The following is a 21,749-nucleotide window of genomic DNA, read 5'->3' as shown; positions in this document are numbered from 1 at the left end:
GGTTTTACTTATGTTTTCTTTTTTTTTAAATCAGTCAGTCATTTGTCACTTTTGTTTATCTTTGATTTATTTTTGAGTTTTTCGTTTCAGTTACTGCACTTTTCAACTTCACAAAGACAAACTGGAATTAAAAAATAATTATCATCTCTTCATATTATCAATTTGGGGAGAAATTAGTATAATGGCTTTTTTAAATTATTTACTCAAGATTCTTTTAGATCTTCGAATACATTTGTAAGAAGTGGTTTAAGTTCCTATTCTGTTCACCCAATATCTAGATTCCTTATAAACAATTGAGAATGGCTCTCTCTGACTCTAGGAATGCTCTTCTTATATTGTTCTCTCTGATTCAGTTAAACTTCTAGCTAGTTGACTATTTTTCTTGTCCTCACTGATATCATGGCACTGTTGACCTCCTCTGAACTGCTCAAGCAGACGTTCCTTACTTTCCACACAACCATGAGACATACACTTTCCCAGTACTGTTTCAGATAAAGACAGGCTCCCTGAGGGTGAGCTATGGGACTCTGCTATCATCTGGCTCTGCCCAAGGGCAAAGCCTGTGACCAATACACCAGAGTCCGCTTCTCCATGTTCTCTCACACCTAAGGATCACTGTGAGTTCAAGGCCAACCTGTGCTACACAGGGAGTTCAAGGCCAGCTGGATTACACTGTGAAACAAGACAAAGTAAAACTCCACAAATCACCTGACCAGCCATTCTGTGAACAGCTGGCTGGTGGGGTGTAGCTCCTGGTCTTCTTGACCTACAAAACCTCTAACTTAGAAACAGGCTGAGGAGGAGACAGTTCAAGCTAATCTTCTTGTCCATTGACCCCCCATAGCAGATGATACACTCCTAGATGGGTACAGGTAAGCAGAGGACGTCCCAGCCCTTTCTCTTTGGCCATGCCTTCCTGGAGGAGAGCCTCTGCATCATGAAGTTTGGGGGAATGAGAAATAGCAGGGGTGAGGTTATTCATGGCCTGGGAGAGTGAGGAGAGCAATTCTTGTTTCTGCCATCATATCCACCTGAAGTACAACCTTATCTATGGAATACAATTTAACCAGGAAGAGGAGGAAGGTACAGAGACGTGGCTCATATGTACTTCTTTTTTTACCACTATCAGAGATTGAATTCAAGGAATTCCCATGGAACTATCTTTCCAAGCCATTAAATTGCTCAGTCTGGGTTCACACTTGCAATTATCCTGTCTCAGCCTCCCAGACTGCCCAGACTACAGGCATGCACCCCCACACCCCACTCAGACTCAGTTCTTAATGAGAGTCAGTGGATCTCAAATAAATATTTTTCCATTTGCTGTGTCCTTCCTGACATCTTGGAGACTGATTTCTCCCAAGTGATTTTCACCAGTTAAATGCTGTTGCTGGGGCAGGGTCATCTGAGCTCCGCAGAACTACTCTGAACGTCCAGAACATTTTGGTGGTTTCCTTTTGGGCTGCCCTGATTCTATTCTCAAAGGAAACACAGAAGCAGCAAGGGAAGCCAGCCAGTGGTGAGGAGGGAGGAAGTGGTCGCAGCAATGGAAAGCCAGGTGAGCCTGTGTGCTCAGCATCATCGTCAGGATTTCCTTCCCAACCTTCTGGGGGCTCTGGAGTTTTAGCCCTGATCCCAAACTGTGCTTGTGGTCCCAAGATGGGCTCTTTTCCGACCCTGGGGCAAACACTGTGAATTGGTACCTTCTACCCAGACTTCTCTAGACATGCCATTAACTCAAACTTTCTCGGTCCCACCGATCTGGCACAGAGGGATATTTTTACCCTAGAAAGAGCATGTGGTGTCTGAAAAGAAATTGGGAAACCACAGATGGCATGGGTGAACTCTATCTGCCATCTATACAGAGACTCTTGGAAGAATTTGTTCTTCAGGGCAAAGGAATATTAGTTTTTTTTTCATATAATTAAAAATAAAATTAATAAACAGACAAAAATTCAAAGTATGAAAGGGAATACTGAAAAAATATCTGGCTGTAGTATTTTGAAGTGGATTTAGGATTGAATTTTTGAAACAATAACCTTCTACTTGCTTAATAGCAATTTCCACTCTCTTGCAGGTGGCAAATCCCACACTCACTTACCCAGTGGGCCTTCATTTTGAAAACACAATTAGAGAAATATAGCTATAATTCAATTCCAGGCTTAAAATAATCCATATATGCAATAATGCACCTAACTATGAGTTTATGAGCAAAATCCATCAATTTGTAGACAATATGAAATCATTATATTCACACAGTATTCATTTTCTAAAGTTGAAACCAGTCACACATCTTACTTCTGGTGATCAGTAATGTTATATTTCTCAACCTGTAAACACATTAATTTTGGTTATTCAAATAATTCTAGAATGAGTCCTATCTAAACAATGGAATTGTTACTGAGAAGCGTATGTATTTAAACCCCTTTCTCCAATGTTATGAATCTATAAAATGATTGTTTTGCTTTTTGTCACTTCAATTCCCTAATCACATCATCCTTTTGTATAATGCATTTCTTTTTTGTTTTATCTTCCGTTTAAAATCAATTTAAATGCCTTCTAGCAGATGAGACAAACAATATTTTCCAGCAAAACTAAACATGCTTGGTATTTTTGAAAATTTGTGCACTGTTACAAAATCCAACAAAACATTGAGAAAAATAAAGCTTCAACAAAAGTTATAGAAATGGATAAACAAAACAATTTTTGAATAACATAAATCAATATATCAAATATTTGATTTAAATTAGAAAACTAACAAATCTCTTAAAAGACTAGCATTCAGAATTATATTGCTATTTAAATATATAGGAAATTTTAAATTAGTCATTCCAATTTAATTTGTGTTAATAAGTCCCAAAAAGTAAATATTTGTAGGTGTTAGGTGCCCTTTGGGAACAGTATTTAATATTGTAACTTTGGTTAAAGTGACTAAATACTTTAAATATACATTAAATTCCTAAGACTTATATTTTTAAAATGCATTGTTAAAGAAAACTTGAAGTTTACTGAAGAAAATAATCTTCAGCTATAGATGGTAAAGCTGTCAAATTCTCCATAAAACATATGATACTTGAAAGTGGATTGAGTACAGCAAAATCTATAGCTATTGCTTTGGCAAAAGCACCATGTCCCCATGTCCGTGGGAAACACAAAGACCACAGTTAACCTCACTCTCGGGTATGTGAGGATCCCTCATTAGGAGGGCTTCTCCAGGCTATGGATCTCAGGTGGGCTGACCACACTTTCACTGTACATCTCCATCTCAGGCTCCCACTTGGTTCTGACAGAAGAAGGTGCGGCTCTGGAGTCTGTTCTTATCATTACAAAGACGAAAACATCCTGGGCCATGTCCCCACAAGGCCACTTCTCAGAACACTGCATTTATCACATCCATGAACTTCCCACTTGTCTGAGCAAATCACACTGATATAGGGGAAATCATACAGCTCCCAACTTGGCAGATGTCAGATATGCTGAGTTTTGGTTCCCCAAACTTGAAGAGAGAATTCTAGGGAGCAAGGGAGGATATGAGTAAGAAAAAAAATGTATTGAGGGAGATAGCTCCTGAGAGACAGGAGGAAATCTGAAAGTGGACTGCCCACTTCTCAAAGGAAAGCTATAGAGCAAAATCACAAAATGGTACAAAATCACAAGGTTAATCCGTAAACATGGAGTAAGACTATGATCAATCGATAAGATTACAAGAATAGCTACTTAGGTATACAAGGTATTACAAGAATAGCTACATTGATCCAATAGAGAAGCAGTTCATGTAGCAACTGTCCTTAGAAAGGAGACCTTCATAAGAAGGGATGGATCAGGCGGTCCTTGGTGATTTATGTCTGTCTAGACTTTATTGGACCAGGTAGTATAAGGATTGTAATCCTTAATTTATGGCTTATCCCTTAGAGAGGCACACAGGTCTGGTCAGTCTGTCTTTGTCTTGAGGCCTGGCCTATGCTAAATGCGCCACAAGCCACAGCTGTACTATGTTCTCATCTTCTGCACTGACTCCCTTGAAGGCCTATCCCTGTCTCACTGTCTACAGTATTTCTACCTAACTTTGCCGTCTGTAATAACACGATCAAGGCCATTGCCAAGTTTGGTCCAGTATGACCAAGGATGGTCAAGATCATACCCAAGCTTGCCTAAAACTTAACAATTCTTTTTCTGCACAGTTTGGCTAGATATAAACACAAACTTCTTTTTGTTCTCCGGCTCCTTATTGTAGCCTCTTTAAGACCAGGTATTTTATATTATTTCCTTACCAATCCATGAGTAGACCATGTGCCTTGCTTTAGGATAGGCCTGTTTTATATTCCTTTCCTCGTCATCCAATCCTAACCATCTATTAAGGTCCAAATACAGTTACTTCTTCTAGGTAAATTCTACCAAACCAGTCGCAACTGCACGCCAACCCTTCTGGGATGCCAGTCACGAGGTATCTATGACGTGAAATACAAGATTTGCCCTGACCTTTGGGATGAAATAATGTGCTAGGGTTCTCTTTTAAATAAATGATATGCTCGGTGCAGGTAGAAGTCATGTTAAATGTTTTTTGGTGCCTCATAACCATGAGAAGAGCTCTCAGGACTTGATACATGCTTGACAAATGGCTTTCAGCAATCCTGGCTGCGCTAACCTTTACCCTGCATTACACAATGATTTTGCACTTGTGAACTGGCTCATGTTGTTTTGGAAAACACTTTCTAGTTCTTATACAAACTCCAAAAAAAGCAAACATTTGCAAGCCACTGTCATCATAAATGAATGCTGTGGCCATTCATTCAATAAACACTAGCATACACAAAATTCTTAGGGAGAAAGTCAGGTTGGGTTCACCTTCCAGACAAGGAAACAGTTCCAGCAGCATAACAGGAGCAGCTAAAGAAAGCAAAGCATCAGTGCCGAAGAAACTGCTAGCATTGGTAAAATGTGTGCAAGTTCCAGGCAGAGAATTCTTCTCTGGGAATTTTTCCTCTAAGGGAATAAGTGGAAAATTATTCCTACAGTTGTGCTTGCACGTGATAGGTCAACTCATCTGACTGTGTCCTTCCCAGGCAGAAGTCATCAATACTGTATAAGATTCTGCTCTCTAGACATCTTGAATGCATCGCAAATTCAGGGTTATGTCCAAGTATCCCTGCATCTGAAGATTGACTAACTTTTTCCCCTCACTTTTCCAGCAGACAGAATAACCTTTTAGGGCAAGGATTTCTAGGTTCTGGAGCCTTTTCTCCCTGACTGCTGATTTCCTGAAAATGCTCTGCTCTATTGGTGCTGAAGCTGTTCTTTGTCCTCTGCTTTTGTCTGTTTTACTTTATTCTTCTTGCTCTGTGTTCACATTTTTGCCTCAGATGTTTATTTATCATTTTGGTTAAATTCCTTGACAGTGAACTAATCTACTTTGCCTTTAGCTTATGAGCTTTTTCCAACAAATTGCAGTACTATTTCGAGAAAAACAAGATGTTCGCAGAAACTTCACATTTTCCCACGGAAATACAATGTTAGTATACTATCTAGAAATAAAAATGTGTTCCACATTTTTACTGGATCTCACTCCATCCCACATGCCATGGAATAATAAAGTTTATTCTGCCTGTCTCCTTTTCCCAGTTATTACAATAGGGAAAATGCCTTAAAATATATAAAACTATACAGGCTTTTAATTTGGTGACGATGATATGACAAAGGAAACATTAATCATGTTTCTAAAAAATACACTAAGAAACTGATAGGTACACAAACAGTGGCATATCTTGTCAAAAGGAGAATATTATTTCGTCTTAATTCCAGGATACCTTGGACATGAAAAGACAATTTCACTCAAAATTATCATTTCATATCAACTCTTTAATTTGAGCAGGTATGAAACAGAACCTCAGGCTGCCTCTCTCCTAAACCTGGCTTGCAGCCTCCACTCTCAGTTCAGAAAATAATTTCATTGTGCATCCAGGGGTAAATAACCATGATACAATAACATCGTGCTTTTAAAAAAATCATAAGAGGATGGTTTTGAAAGCACTTATCATTCTGTGACTTTTGTGGTGCTATTTTTCACTGTCCCAAATCACCTTCATCATTTTCTGATTGAACAAACTCTTACTCATACGTCAAAGCCAATACACAGCAAGAAAAAAAAATTCAACTGAAAAATCAGAAAAGGAAATGGCTATACAGGACACAGAGAAGAGCAGGAGAAAAAGAAGGAGAAGGAGCAGAGGCATTCTTCTCTGTAGTAGAGATCTGCAAAAATGCTCACTGCTGCCAGTTGTCAGAGAAGTGAAAAAGCCAAGGTGAAATGTCACCTCCTACTGCCATACACATGAAAGGTATCCAGAGTGGCTGAGGATGTGGAGGAAACAGAGCCCTCGCACATTACGGGCCGGGCTGTAAAATGTAAATTAGTATCCTCACTATAGGAAACATTGTGGAAATTCCTTAAGAAATTCACAGAGGAGCTATCACATCATCCAACAACCCCACCGGTCAGCATAAGTCCAAAGAAAATAAAATCAGCAAGTCCAAAAGATAGCTGCACTTTCAGGATGGGAAAGAGATTGTGCAGCATCATTCACAGCAGCTGAAATATGGAATCAAACCAAAGATCTATCCAAGGATGTGGAGATCGAGAAAACATGGCACATATCAACAGTGGAGTACTACTGGCTTTAACGGAGAAAGAAGAGCTGTCATTCGCAACAACATGGATGAATCTGGAGAGAACTTGTAAAATATCCAGTCACAGAGACAAATTCCTCATCATCTCTCTTATATGTTCTTATAGTTATAACTTGATGTCCCTCCAAGCCTCCTGCATTCATAGGTAGGGCCTTTGGAGGTGACTGGTCATGGGGGAGTGACGCCCAATGGTGGACTGGCCATGGATGAGTTCACGACTAAACGTGGTGGTGGGAGGTGAAACCCGGTCCCCCACAGGGTGGTCAGGCAGGGCGTGGCCTGGGGGTTTCACTCCTCTGTGAGGCGCACTGAGCCTCTCCTCCTCCGGTTGTGCATGCCAAGTATCTATTCCCAGCAACAAAGAAAAATAATTTAGACATACATGAAATGTAAAATTCAAGCCTCTAGAGCACTCCAGACCCAAAACTTAAAATTTTTCTGTTTCTTTGGAAAGAGATTTTCCTCTCTGTTCTTGGTCTTCCTTCAGTGTCATGTTCATTACTTATCTTCCTCACCGGAACACTGTATGCGCTTATCCCTGACATGGAACCCGGGTGTTTTCATTTATAAATAAGTAGTCTAGTTATGCTTATATTTTAGGCTGACTTGAATCTTCCTGTCCTCTATTCAACACACTATTCTAGACAGCATCAAGATGCAGGTGTATGAACCATTGTAACCGCGCTTGGGAATAGTGACGTCCGGGGGCTTTCACTGAATTGAAAAGGCACCTTGGTTGCTTTCTCATTATTGGGTCACAATACCCAACACCCACCACGTAAAGGAGGGAAGCTTTATTCCGGCTCACAGTCTGCAGAGGATTCAGTCCACAGTCAGTTGGCTCCAAGGCAGAGGGCAGGGCAGAGAAGAAAGAATTTCTGGCCCAGCAGAAAGAGGGCAAGGGAGGAGGCGGAGACGGACTTTCTGGCCATGCCCCAGGGACTTCCTTCTCCAACCAGGCTGCAGTCTCCACCTCACACTTAGTTATACGCTTATCAGAGGACAAAGCCACTGTGAGCATCCTGCCCATGACCCAGTCACCCCACAAAGCCCCACCTATGAGCACATGAGCTCTCTATCCAGATGTCAACCTTAATAGTATCTAGATGTAAGGCCGATGTGGTGTACCTTCATCTTACATTTTATCCTTACGTTGTCACATCACTTTGAGAATAAAACGAGATCACCTATAGGAAAATGCTGTAAATCCTCAAGAATAATGTGATTTTATTCCTGTCATAATATCCTAATATCATTACAACACAGTCTTGCATATACTTTTATAGCTGTAATTGAGATCATATACAGTAATTTGTTTTTTCTATGTGGCATAGTTTATGTTCAAATGTTTAAGGTACTTACATGTGATACACTTTCTTGAAAGAACACTGCTGCGAAATTGTGACAATACATTAAGATCTTTTTCCTGTTCATTTAAAATGTTTTCTTCTAATATGATGATCGTATCTCAGTCGTATTAGCAGCAGTTGGATTCTCAGCCCTTTTAGCGCCATACTTGTTTTTATATCCTAGAGTATCTTCTACTTACAGATGGCTAATTTCTCCTATTTGATGTTCATTACCATTCAGATTCAGAAAGGAATATCTTTTGGGGATTCAAATTCTTTGGAAAGAGAACCTAAAGTGACTAATGGTCAATGTGTCAAAATGTTTGCCGTGTAATTTTATTTATAATTCAACAACAACTAGCTTATGATTGGACTGTGTTTCACTCATGGGCAACACAGTGTGCCGCATGCCCTTCAGGAGGATTTCCTGCAAGGATGGATTTTTCTTTTTCCAGTACCAGGGATTGAACCCAGATCCTTGTGCTTGCAAGGCAGACGTGGTGCCACTGAGCTAGATCCCAAGGGTGGATTTATTCCATCGAGCTGTGGTAGTCACTGATTCCACAGGGCCGAAGCCTTGATATATAGCTGTTTAATTAAAAACTAGATTTTAAATTTCACTTAATTTAACTTTCATAAAAAGCTGGACAGCCACATTTGGTTAGTGACAACCAAAACCAACAGCAGAATTTTACATATTCTACCTACTATGCTTAATACTACAGGATAATAATTTAGTGAGCTATATATTGTCTTCTCTATAAAATATGAAACAATGTATACAATAAGACATCTTTGGTAGACATGTAGGAATGAGGTTCAGGAAAATATATACACGGTGATATTTGGAGAAGGCGAAAGTATAAATCATTTAGCAGGTAATGTCAGTTGTCTATAAATCATCGTATTGGGTAAAATAGATGAAATGCAGAATTACAATATTCATGTAAATAACAACAGTATCTTTTAATTGAAAAGTTCACAATCTAATAGAGAGGCAGTGTTTAGAAATACACCCTGATTTGGCAGTATGTTTATCTGTGTAAGATATCTGTACTTTACTCTCAGATTTATTAGACCGTTAATTTCTGCCCTGAAGTTTCCCATTAAGAAATCGTTTTTCCCATACAGTCTTTAAAAATTGTTTTGGAAAATAAAACAAAGATTGTATTTGAGAATAGCAGCAAAATTATTCCGAGGAAGAATGCTGTGAACTGTGTGCAACAGAGGAGGAACGCAGAGGAGATTGTTCGACTGCTGGTGCTGTTACATCAGAACACCTGTGCTGTGTTCAAATCCCACAGAAGTTCATCCAGAATACAGAAGTGTTAGTTTCCTGACCATCGCTCTAAACATACAGATACTTAGAATTTTTCTCTGGAAGAATTTAATATATAGAACTATTTGTATAAATGATATGAATCCAAAATGTATGCCTATGGTTTAATAATGAAATGCATTTTATCAGTGCTTAGCTTTTAATAATATAATTATTCATACCATTTCAGTGAATACAATTTTTAACTGTAAACTTCCAAAGTAAATGCTCTTCTATATAACTATACATTTACAAGCTTCTGTTGATGAAAGTGTATGCACTGGGTATTGGGATTTATTTTCGAGTGGTATTTTACAGCCTGCTTTATTCATTTGTTTCAGTGGAGCTGGCTCACCATTTAGATCCCCTGAGCTTCCCACCATGTCTGCTTCCACTGGGAAAGGATGCTAGCTTTCTTTCCAGCCTACATAGGAGCAGAGAAAAGGTATGAATAGTCCCTTAAGTAAGCCTGAGCATACTGGACTTTAATGTCATATTTCTCTTATGAGTTTTTGTGGACGTGAAAAGTGTTGTTTTGTAAGTTCTGAACAACTGCTGACTATCAATTATTGTACAATTTTGATATGCAACCGCAGTTGATAACTTAATAAAATACATGAATATAAACACTTCCTACTGTGTTGGGAAATTCTACCAAAGGCAATATTTCTAATATCATCAGCTAAAATCTTATAGTTATGTATTGATTCCCTGCTGAAGTCTTTCACCCCTTTTTAAAAAGATAATTCTTGATTATATTTTTCCTGCAAATACACAAGTTGATATATTACGTTTTAAATAAAATGAGTATAGGTCTTAATAAGTACTGAGATCCATTTTTCACTTTCATACGAGGAAGCAGAATAATAAGTACCGGGAGGACCTTCTGTCTCTATCCACTTAGCCGCTTTGTTCCTTGGTGTGCTCATGTGAGAACTTCGGAGCTTCTAGAGCAATTTCTTAAACTTTAGAGGCAGGTAAAACTCTGCTATTGTATTGCAAATGGAAGAACAAAGAGTTAGAAGAAGTGAACTGTAATTTATGATTTTGATTTTCAGTGAGTGTACAGACTGAATGTTCTGTCTAGTAACTGGGCTACTCTCTAATATAAAATGTCAACAATCTGAATCCAATTACTCTGAACTTACATTGTGCTCTAGAAATGGTTTCCCTAACATTACATGTTTTTATTTCATTTTTTACCCAAAATTTGTTATTTATAATCTTCACTTGCTCTTAGCCAAAAGGTGAAGAAACGATATGTTATTTATAATCTTAATGTGTTGCAATGAAAGATCAAGGAAAGTAATCGTATTGTTAATGACTGTCAGTTTAAACATTTTGGGGAAGAAAATTAGGAAAATTGGTAAGTATAAAAAGATTTAATAAGTGTATTAGCAAACATAAAGAAATCCTAAGGAACATATGACATTTTGTAGCTAAACTTCCTGATATTCACCACATCTGGCTCTGTGATTCCCCATGATGCCTACATACCCAAATGCGGTTAAAGACCTTGCCACTTTATTGCAATTGCACATGTGTTGGTCCAGAACTGGAATTTCCAAACTGGAAGGGGGATCCTTGATATTTAGTCTACAAAATGTTTTTTAGGTAGATCTGATGTACATTTCCTTAAAAAAAAACATGTAATAAGTCTATGTGAGGTTTGAGAGATACTTTCTTTCACTAAGAGTACGTATTAAATATAATCATGTAAAGAAAAAGAAAAATGAGGGAACTCGGGGAAGCTAATTTTGCTCTTTTCTTGCTTATTTTTTTCTCATTGGTTATTATCTTGTTTTATCAATAATATGCATGTTTCCACTTCTAGTAGACATAATACATCTCATTATTCTTAGTTTTTGGTTTCTTAGGGAAGAAATGATTGAAAACATTCTCTATCACAATTCACAGGATCTTAGGACCAAAGCATTTTTTTTTTTTTTTTTACTACTAGCATATTGGCTACAATTTTCTTTTGTTGCACTTTAAAAATGAAAACAAATATTTAGGGTGAAATGCACAATTTATTGTTTCTGTTTAAATAAACCACTGTGCCTGAGTATGTGGGTGGGATTCTCAGCCTTAGAAAATGAAAACGTATATGTCTGGCTCATAGATGTTAGTGAGGATCAGGCAAACCCGGACCTCAGAAACATCTCCACCTCTGGAAGGACGAGCACTCCAGGTTGTGCATTTCAAACAACCAATATGTAACTTTAAAGGATGCTACCCTAAAATAATAAGGTGAAAAGAAGTCTCAGTGTATAAATACAAACAATGAAATTATGAGAAACTATCATATAATTTTTTTTCTCATTGAGTTTATTGGTACTTTTTACATATACAGTGCAGTTACATTCATCATTGGGATCTTGTACCTTTACATGACAGGTCTTGGTTCTCATTTTTTTCTCTTGTCCCTGCCCTCCCTTCACCCGCTCCTCCCTTCCCTGTTTACAAAACTTTTTTTGCATTTTTTGATTTTCTCATATTTTTCTTTTCCTTTATTTCCTTTCCCCTACCCTTCCACTTCCTCCACACCTTTAGCCCTTTTCTTCCTATTTCACATTATCAATTATACCATTTAGATCTCATTTACACTTTTAGTTTTTCACACCAGAGAAACTATTTGGTATTTACACATGCATGAGTACTTATTTCACTTAGGAGTATGACCTCCATATGCATCTATTTTCCTATGAATGACTCTAATTTCTTATTCTTTATGGCTGAGTAGTATTCCATTTCATAGAAAAACCACATCTTCTTTATCCAGTCTCCATCTGATGGGCAATTGGGCTGTTTCCAAATCTTAGCCATTACAAACTGTTCCGCTATAAACATGGGTGAGCATATATCACTGTGATATGATTCTTTTAATTCTTTTAATACCCAGCAGAGGGATGGCTGGGTCGAATGGAACCTCTAATCCTAGTTCCTTGAGGTATCTCCATATTGATTTCCACAGTGGTTGCACCAGTCTGCACTCCCACCAACAATGGAGAAGGGTTCCTTTCTCCCCCATAACCCCACCAGCATTTGTTATTGGTTGATGTTTTGATAGCAGCCATTCTTACTGGGTTGAGACGGAATCTCACTGTTGTTTTTATCTGGATCTCTTGAAGCACCAGTGATGTGGAACATTTTTTCATATATTTATTTGCTGCTTTTACTTCTGTGTCTGAGAAATGTCTGTTCATTTCAGATGCCTCATCTTTGACAAAGGAGCCAACCAGCCTCACTGGAGGAGAGATGGCCTCTTTAATGGATGGTGTTGGAAAAACTAGATTTCGACCTGCCAAGGATTAGAACTGGACCCTTATCTTTTGCCATGTGCTAGACTGGACTCCAAGTGGATTAAAGGTCTAAATATTAAAGGCGAGGCACTGAATTTGCCGGAGGATGGGGATGGGTTGGGCCAAACCCTCGAGGACATTGGCATGGGAGGGGATTTTGTGAGCAGATCCTCAGTAGCATGGGACCTAAGCATAGGGAATCAACAACTGGGCTCTCATCTTATTAAAAAGATTCTGCACTGCAAAAGAAATGACAAACAGAGCCAAGAGACAACCTGTAATGTGGGAAAATATTTTTCCCAGCTGCTCCTCTGACAAAGGGCTATTATCTAGAATATATAAAGAACTCAAAAAAATCAGGCCCCCCAAATATATCATATAAAATTTAATTGAAAGTGGGTGTGGTTGGAAACATATTTAGTGAGACAATGATGTTTTAACTGATATCTGAAGGGTAAGTAGGAGATAACACAAAATAAGGTGAAACAACAGATGAGGAGGGGTCTGTTCCAAGCGGCCAGCAGAAAGTTCAAGGCTCTCAAGAAGAATGAAGAGAAAAAGGCTAGTCATGGTGGCACTCACCGGTAATCCCAGCACTCGGGAGGCTGAGGCAGGAGGATCACTGTGAGTTCAGGACCAGCCTGGGCTACATAGTGAGTTCCAGGTCAGTCTCAACTCTACGTACAGCACTCGGGAGGCTGAGGCAGGAGGATCACTGTGAGTTCAGGACCAGCCTGGGCTACATAGTGAGTTCCAGGTCAGTCTCAACTACGTAGTGAGACCCTGTCTCAAAAACTTGAAATAACTTTACATATATACCAAAAATGGCTTTTGAAAACTGCTCAAGCCAATTTTTTTTTTTTTTGAATCTGTATGGCCTACAAGGTGTGTTCAGAGGGAGGGAAAGTAAATCTGGAGAGATGGATTGCATCCAAAGTGGGACCATAAATCATGGCACGATCACAGGCACAGCAGTGAGTACTGACGTATGCAGGACACAGAATCGAGCAGGTTTCACTGAGGTGGTGTGGGATGGAGGAGAAGAGGGTGTCCATCCAGTTACAAGTGTTCCTTTCACCGAACACAGGAGAAAAGCTACATTTGGAAGAAAGCTTTTGTGGGCTGCATTAGTCTTCAAAGGCTGTTTTAAGCATCCAAATGGAAATGTCACAGTGACTTTTGAAAGTATATGTTTGGTTTAGAGACGTGGGCTGGTATAAAGGGAAAACTGGCCAGCAGTAGAGTATCAACCCCAGAGGGCTCAAGGGTCAGGAATTGATATAAGATTTAATCTTACTAATAGAAAGTCTTTAAAGACAAAAATACAAAAAGTTATTATTCAAAGAGACTTACTCAACATGCTGAATTCAAAATAGTGATGAGGTCCTTAACCTAAGCAAAACAGTGCATCAAAATGTGCAGCCATAATTACCAGGTGAATGTGGCGTTAGACCCAAATGTGCCCTCACTACATTATGGTGTCTGTGAGCGAAATGTCTGGATAACATTTCAGTTGTTCTTGCAGATCCATTAATACTGTTCTCAAGTTGAACACAGCCCTTCTGGGTCTAGGCCGTGTAGTGCCAAGCCTGCCCATACGAAGAAGATTAATTCCTTTTCCTGGACATGATATACTGGTGGAAGAAAAATATGATTCCATGTGTCTTGAAATGATCTAAGTTCAATCTTCAAAGATTTTTTTTTCTTTCTACTATGGAAGCTTTACAAATGATATTTGTATTGCTTTAGCTATTTCTTGTCCACTGTGCAATTCCACAAATTTATGAAGTACTGTAAATTCTGGAAGTACGACTCTCCCTCTATGTCTTCTACTAGAAAGTGACTCTACATTTGTATCACCCTATGAGAACCTACTCAAAGCACTCCGAAAAGTGTGTTGCACCCAGTGCCTATTGGAATTCCACTGATTTTAGACAGGTGCGAGTTTTTTGTCCAGAGGACACATTATTGAATGATATTCCCTCATTGTGCAGAATCTCATCTATCCAATTTTGTTCTTTCTCTTACTACCAAGTGACACTCATGTTCAGGTTCTGGGATTTAATCTCCTACTTTCTATGTGTTAGCCAGACTGTGAGGTGTTTTCCTGTTTAAGCAGAACAGTGTGTGCCGGTGGTAGGAGCTGGGTAAGCATTAAATATACAAGTGAGTGAAAATGTACTTCGCAGCTGGTGTGCAGTTGACCATTTCTTCATGGCTAGCTGTGTTTGTGGGTGAACTACAAAACTACACTATGCAGAGGGAATAGCTTTTCTCCATGTCAGTTAACACAGAGACTTTGTAGTCAATGCCTCCATCCTAGTGTGTGAGCTGAAGGCAATCTTGCAGCCCCGCAAGTCTAGTTTTGCTAATTCTTAGTCCTAAGAGAGGATGCTGAGGATTTTATAACAAATAAAATATACTCTTGTGCCTCACTTCTTCACAAACACATGCACATTGATCCATCACCCACAGTAATCTAGGTGTTAAAGTCTCCTTTCTTAGTAGCGTGTGCTTCACATCACATCGCCAAACACTTAACTCCTATTAAACTGCCGCCCTTAGAGGAAATACAGGGTTAGGGTTTTCAACACTGTGCTTAGGGTATTTTACCAGTGAATGCGTAGTCGTGTTTTGCATGGATTTCTGTTTAAAAATTATATGTATGATATACATATGTGTGTATTCATTAGCTTTGAATCTACAATCCATGATACCATGAAGCCTATTTGAACAAAGCTGATCTAACATGAATTCTCTTTGCAGTCGCAGCTTTCTTACACTTAGGAACATTAGCCAGCACTTCAGCACCGCTCTTAGGAGCCACTGTAAATGATGAATCACCAAAGCGAACCCAAAACACGAAGACATGGCACAAATGAAATCTCCAACCGGACATTAATTTGCAGCAGGAGAGCTGGAGAAGGCAGAGCATCCCCCGCCACACACCCTTCTGCCTCAGCTGAGAATGCACCTTGGATGCCCCAGCACGGCCTCGGCTCCACCTGGTCAGTTTGTCTGCAGTGACCCTAGTAAGGGTCTGACACACTGACTTTGTGGTTGCAAATAAATTTCAGCCAGCAGACCAGGTCACCAGTACCGAAGCCGCACATGAGGGTTCCCTGATTTCGGAGGATCATAAAAGATGCGGCCCTGGGATGCATGTTGGAGGCTTGTTTTTCTCAGACAGGTAAACAGTGATGCATGGTGGGCTTCTCACATAATATTGGGAAGAGAACATTTGCTTGAAATAGCAGATTAAAACCCCAGGAAAAATTAACTCTCTAGCTTTATATCCAATTGGTTAAAATTCAATGGTGACTGACTGTAAGGTTTTCTTGAAATAAGCAAACAGATGATAAAGAAAGTTGCTGATTCACACCCAATAGTTTTTCTAGCAAATAAGTAACTGTCACTTTCTGTCTTTGTGCCCAGCCTTAGTTCTCCATCTTTTAGCGTCAAGTCAAATCATCTCTAAATTACTCAGAAACCTGTTTGTTGGGCACATACTTTGCATTAATCTTTTCAAATGCACTTGGCTGTGAGGAGCACTGTGTCCTGGGCTCACTTAACCCCACCACACAAATAAACTGTAAGGAAACTGGGAGCAGGAAAGTTCAGCAATCCATATGTCCATTCAGCACACCGAAGAAGGACCATATGTCCGGCTTTTTAATGAAATGCCTTGCTCTGGTAGTTTTTTTTTGTTGTTGTTGTTGTTGTTTTTTTTTTAATTCTGTCCGTCAAATACTATAAACTTGGTTGAGGAGCAGACATCCAGTTTTTCCATTTCAGGCCCTTAGTTAACAAATAATGCTGAAACTTTAATCTGTCCAATGTGCAGTTTGTTTACAAACACTAGAGAAAGATCTACTTGATAAACATTGATAATCCCAAAATAGGCACCAGTGTTTAGCTGTTCTCGCATCATTGCTACCACGCAGGTCATATTTAAAAACAGGCTGGGCCTTCTCTGTTCTTCAAGAAAACCCTTGCTGAGCCACATTCCTTCCGAAAGCCAGGTGTGCTAGCTCTGTGGAATGTAATTCCGCTGCTCTTAGGAGCTTGCACAGAAGACTGTTGGAAGTTACACTTTCTCGAATGAAAACCCTGCCCTCAGGATGACTGGCTGGGTCCCCCTGGCAGAACCATTTCAGAACACCCCTAAGCAGCAGCCTTGTGAAGTCCTCCACCCTTCATGACTACTTCTCAAATACTGCTTGACGAATTACCCAATGGTACGGCAGTGAGCTGTGATAACTGAATCAGGTTCTCCTTTATAACATTAGCCCCTGGTGAACTGACAAGAGCAGCCTAAAATGAGACCTGCCCTGATGTCAGACAAATTCTCCTGTGGGCCTCGAGGAAGCAAGCACCCCCGTGTTCTACAGCAATGAGGAAATGAATTGTGCCAAGAGCCACCTGACCCTGACCTTACTAGGGATCCCCTGGTTGGCAACACCTGGACTGCAACTTTTCAGGGAGCCCAGACAGGGTGGCCCAGACACACACACACACACACACATACACACAGGTGATGTGGTACATGGTACAGTAAGCTATTAAGGATGTAATGATTTTTTGTGCACTAACAAATAACTAACACATTTTTCAGAATTTGAATTAGAATTTGAAGAATGTGAAGCCATGGTTGCCAAGTGATCTTCCTAGCGAGTAACTGGACCATTCATATTCAGTAGAAGGATCATAATCCAGAGAGAGAGACACACAGAGGAGAGGGAGAGAAGAAACAGGCACACTGATAAGTCTCTTAAAATTAATAACACGAGGGGCCAGGGATTTAGCTCAGCAGTTTGGTGGCCTGCCCTGCAAGCGCAAGGACCCGAGTTCAATCCCCGGTACCAAAAAAAAAAAAAAAAAAAAAAATTAATAACATGACATTTTCACATCTCTTATATGGAAAATACAAATCAGCAAAGCCAGAGATATAAAGTCCACAAAAGCGGTTTTAATACTGACATAAATTTTAAAGGGACAGTTAAATTCCAGGATGTAGAAGAGATTATGAAATTTCCAGTAATCCATGCTGCTTATGAAAACAATAGACAATAACTTTGTACAAAATAAATGAGAATCTGTTTCCTGTAGCATTGTTCAAAATTGTGCTTTGAAATTCTCAACTTTTTTTCCTCTAAATAAACAGTATCTTCACATCTTAATCTTGAAAAGTTCTGCTTTGACAGCTCTGCTAGAACATTCCTCATACCCTCAAAAATCTTTTCACTCTTGATTCTTGGCGAGCACCCCTGCCACAGTATTGCTTGAACATTCCGTGGTACCCACTGAGTTTGTGGATGGAATCTGCAGTCAGGGCAGCATAGTCACACGGTGACCCCAGTGTCTCCTCGCTGATGAAACTGGAGTATCCACTTAATCACCAGAGTCTCCCTTTCTCCTTTGTAAGTTGAAATGATAATGAGAGTTCCTACCTGCCCATGTTGCCACAATTACACAGCGTCATAAGGTCTTGAAACCACTCAGTACGTGTTTATAACACTAAGCAGGTGTCTTTTGCTATTGTGTTTATCACTGGCAGCTAATCCATGTTTAGACAAAAAGACTGAGCATAACGACTGTGTGCTACCAGCCTTCATGAACAAGTCAGGCTGGTTTGGGAATCATAAATCATCTCATTTTGTGGAGGGGTCAACATTAATGATCTCAAGAGTAGATACAGGTTTGACAAACAGCTGCTATGTGCCAAGTACAGTAGCAGTTGTGCCTGTCTTGTGAATCACTTTCTCAATCTCTACCCAAACCCTTTGGGATGTGCTTTGATTCTTTGTATTACACATGGAGAAACTTATCGAAGAAGTGCTGCCAATGAGCTGAAATAAAACTAAAAAGTTACATATTTCCTCCATTTGTTCTGTTGTTTACATACAGTAAACAATAAACCCTAGACTAAAATTAAGATTTCTTGGTCACACCATTCCCAAAGCAATGCTTCTCAAACTTGAAATGCAGGCAAATCACTTGAAGTCTTTGCCAGATTATTTGGAAAAACATGTTGGATAGCTCTCTTGCTGACACAACTGATCTAATTCTGTTCAGCACCCAGTTCATGAAAAAAGCATCCCTAGAACTTGCTGAGTTAAGCTAGATTCCCAGAATTGAGACTTGTCCCAAACTAATGGTGTTTGAACATTGTATATAGCAACCAGAAAAAAGTGTTCTGAACAGCTAGGATATAAGAAATTTGCCTGAGATGCAGAATCACACAAATAAGTCTTATATACCACTTTCTCCCATCACCTAAAAATGAAGGTTTGAAATTCTAGTTCACACCACTTTCTCCCAGGACATATTACCTACATGCCCATCAGTCCATAGACCAAGTTCAAGACTAGCTCAGTAAATGTAGTCTTCACAGAGTGAAGGCACAAGTACTTTAGAAGTTTAGTTGGACCACGCTGTTTTCATGACGGGAATGAGAAAGATAGATTAAGCATGCCTAGGCATGAGCCACGCAACATGTTGCGTAGTTTTGCAGTAGATGCGGCTCATGCAATATGGCCAAAAATGTATGTCCGGGAGAAAGAATCTTAGACTCTTGAAGATTTATGTAAAAATAACTGTAGTCATTCCAGACTGTCCAGTGTGACCCCCACTCAGAGCATAGTGGCATTGCTTCTCTCTCTACATCCTAAGGAACTTTATCTTTTAAATGAGTAAACTTTGATGTTCTCAAATATTACCTATATTGTTTTCACTCTTCTGCTCTTAAGGATATTTCTGAGGGAGGATTTGTTCACATGCTGTCTTTGAAATCATTAATGTACTACCTCACATTAAGCTACAAAAGTGATCATTGGATAGTTTTCCGTGTATATGAAAATATAGTGACATAGACATTCAGGAAACCCACTTTTTTCTGTTGCATATTGGGTTAGTCTGCGTCCTAACTCTAAAGGAAGAAAAGTTTGTTTCGGCTCATGATTTCAGAGGTTTCAGCCCGTTGTCAGCTGACTCTCATGGCTCCTGTAGTGAGGTAGACCAGATGTCAAGGCAAGGAACACCAGTTAAATCGGAGCGGATTTAACTTCACAGTGGCTTGGAAGAAGAGAGAGAAGAGAACGGGTGATAGTGAGAGAAGAAGGAGGAGAAGGGGAAGGGGAAAGAGAGAGAAAGAAGGAGGTGGAGAAGAAGGGGAGGAAGAAGAGAAGCAGGAGGAAGAGAAGCCAGATGAGGGGAAAGAGAAGGAAGAAGAAAAGGAGGAGAAAAGAAGAGGAAGAGGAGGGGAAGGAGGATAGAATGCAGCCCTCAAGTGCACGTTCATGTTGACCTACTTCCTGCCAAGCCTCCGGCCACCCCGGGACGCCCATTAGCCCAGGAACCCGTAAACCCGCGCACGGGGTCACAGCCCTCCAGGTCCCATTGCCCCTTGAGGGTCCACCCCTGAGCACGGGGACTTGGGGGACTCAGCCTTCAAGGCAGGAGATTTCAGGGTGCTTGACCTCCAAACTCTCCGAAGTTGAGGAAGCTGAGATTTGGCATGAATCTCAATCTAAATGTGACCTTAGAACTCCATTCTCTGGGCCCCAGGTGTGAATCTCACACTTCGCTAAATGGCTTACATTGTGGTTATCTTAGGAAAATATGGCATGTTTAAAATCTTTCATGCTGTATTTAATACAATAGTATACATTGCCTTGCCTTTGAAGTTTATGTCTACAAAAATCATTTTAAAATCTTACATTGCATTTTTCTGGCTACTGTCAACATTTCTATTGTTCTTTATTTAATATTTTCTGCTCAATATGTGGATAAGGAATAAGCAAACTGTTTAACAAAATAGGGGGCTATTTTAATAACATTATAATGATTTGATGTGCATCAATTTTAAAGTAAACCAGGAAATTTTAATGCAGGTCACATGCAAACTTTTTAGAGCTGTAGTCCTTGCTAGAAAACATATAAAAATTTCAGTCTTTTCTCTGGGGTCGTGAAAGGACCGGCATTATCAATTTTTAGATTCCTACAAAATGCCTAATTAATTTGCTCATGTAACAAGTGATTATTTTCTTTAGAAAATAATAATGACACACTTTTAAACATTTTTAGAATGCAATTCACATATGATAAAGCCACTATATACAGAAGAGTAAAAATTTCCCCCTTCAAACTTTGATTTTTACTGAATTTGATTCATTTTGAGTTAGAACAGATTTTGCACTGGGCTAAAATAGACCGTTTTCAATACAATCATAGTGAACATTACTGTGTACTGTACAGCAAGAGAGTAGTGCTAAACTTGACAAAAATTTCATTTTTGGAAGTGCTGCCAATCCAAAAATAGCAGCTTCTTCCCCTCCTGCCCCTCCTCTTCCTCCTCCTCCTCCTCCTCCTTCCTCCCCAGGGTACAATGTTTAAGAGACTTAAAAATTCCGCGGAAAATGTTGGAAGTTACTTTGTAAGAGAAATGATCAACTCTGAGTTTGGAACTGCTTCACGTGATTTTACTGAGTTGTTTGTGGTTTTGCGTGGCCTTTCAGTTTTAAAACAAAACAACACAGGAAACTATTCTGTGACCGTCTACCACTTACCACTTTGACCTCACTCTCTCCTGCTCTGACCATCATTGATTTTTCAAATGGAACCACCATAAAGTAAATGGAGTAATTATCACATTTGGTTGCAAAGAGTCTTTACTACTATAAATTGTTTCTGAATTACTAAAGAATTAGTAAAAACAAACAAACAAACAAAAAATCATCTCCCAGAAGCATGGGTTTTGAAGCTGCTATATTTACGTTTAAATGTACATTAGCATCTTTAGCCTGTATTTCCTATTTTATAAGTGAATTAGTCATTCAGATTCCCACATTCAAGAGCTAAGCAAATGCTGAACACAGCTGTTCTTATCAAATGTACTCATCACATAATTTTTGAATTTTGTGCCATTCCTCTTGGAATTTGAAATATTATTCATGAAAGAGGAACATTTTATATAAAGAGATATTTGAATTCAAACTATTTCTCTCCAAAAGCAAACCTACAGAGACAATTAAAAATGATCAGAGCATTTTTAAGACAGTAAACTTATTCCTGAGGGTAATTCTGTGATGGGTACATGGC

At 39.3% G+C, this 21,749-nt stretch overlaps 1 long non-coding RNA gene across 1 annotated transcript; it reads left to right on the top strand.

Annotated features, from left to right (window-relative positions):
• The first annotated feature begins 7,511 nt into the window (after positions 1-7,511).
• Positions 7,512-12,592, top strand: LOC104867539. Its single transcript, XR_781786.2, has 3 exons — positions 7,512-7,694; positions 9,690-9,793; positions 12,560-12,592. It is a non-coding gene; the product is annotated as an uncharacterized LOC104867539 (long non-coding RNA).
• The last annotated feature ends 9,157 nt before the right edge of the window (positions 12,593-21,749 follow it).

This window comes from Fukomys damarensis, unplaced genomic scaffold (assembly GCF_012274545.1).
Source record: "Fukomys damarensis isolate Sample0158 unplaced genomic scaffold, DMR_v1.0_HiC HiC_scaffold_26, whole genome shotgun sequence".
NCBI lineage: Eukaryota > Metazoa > Chordata > Mammalia > Rodentia > Bathyergidae > Fukomys > Fukomys damarensis.
This window is presented reverse-complemented; position numbering and strand designations above follow the sequence as displayed.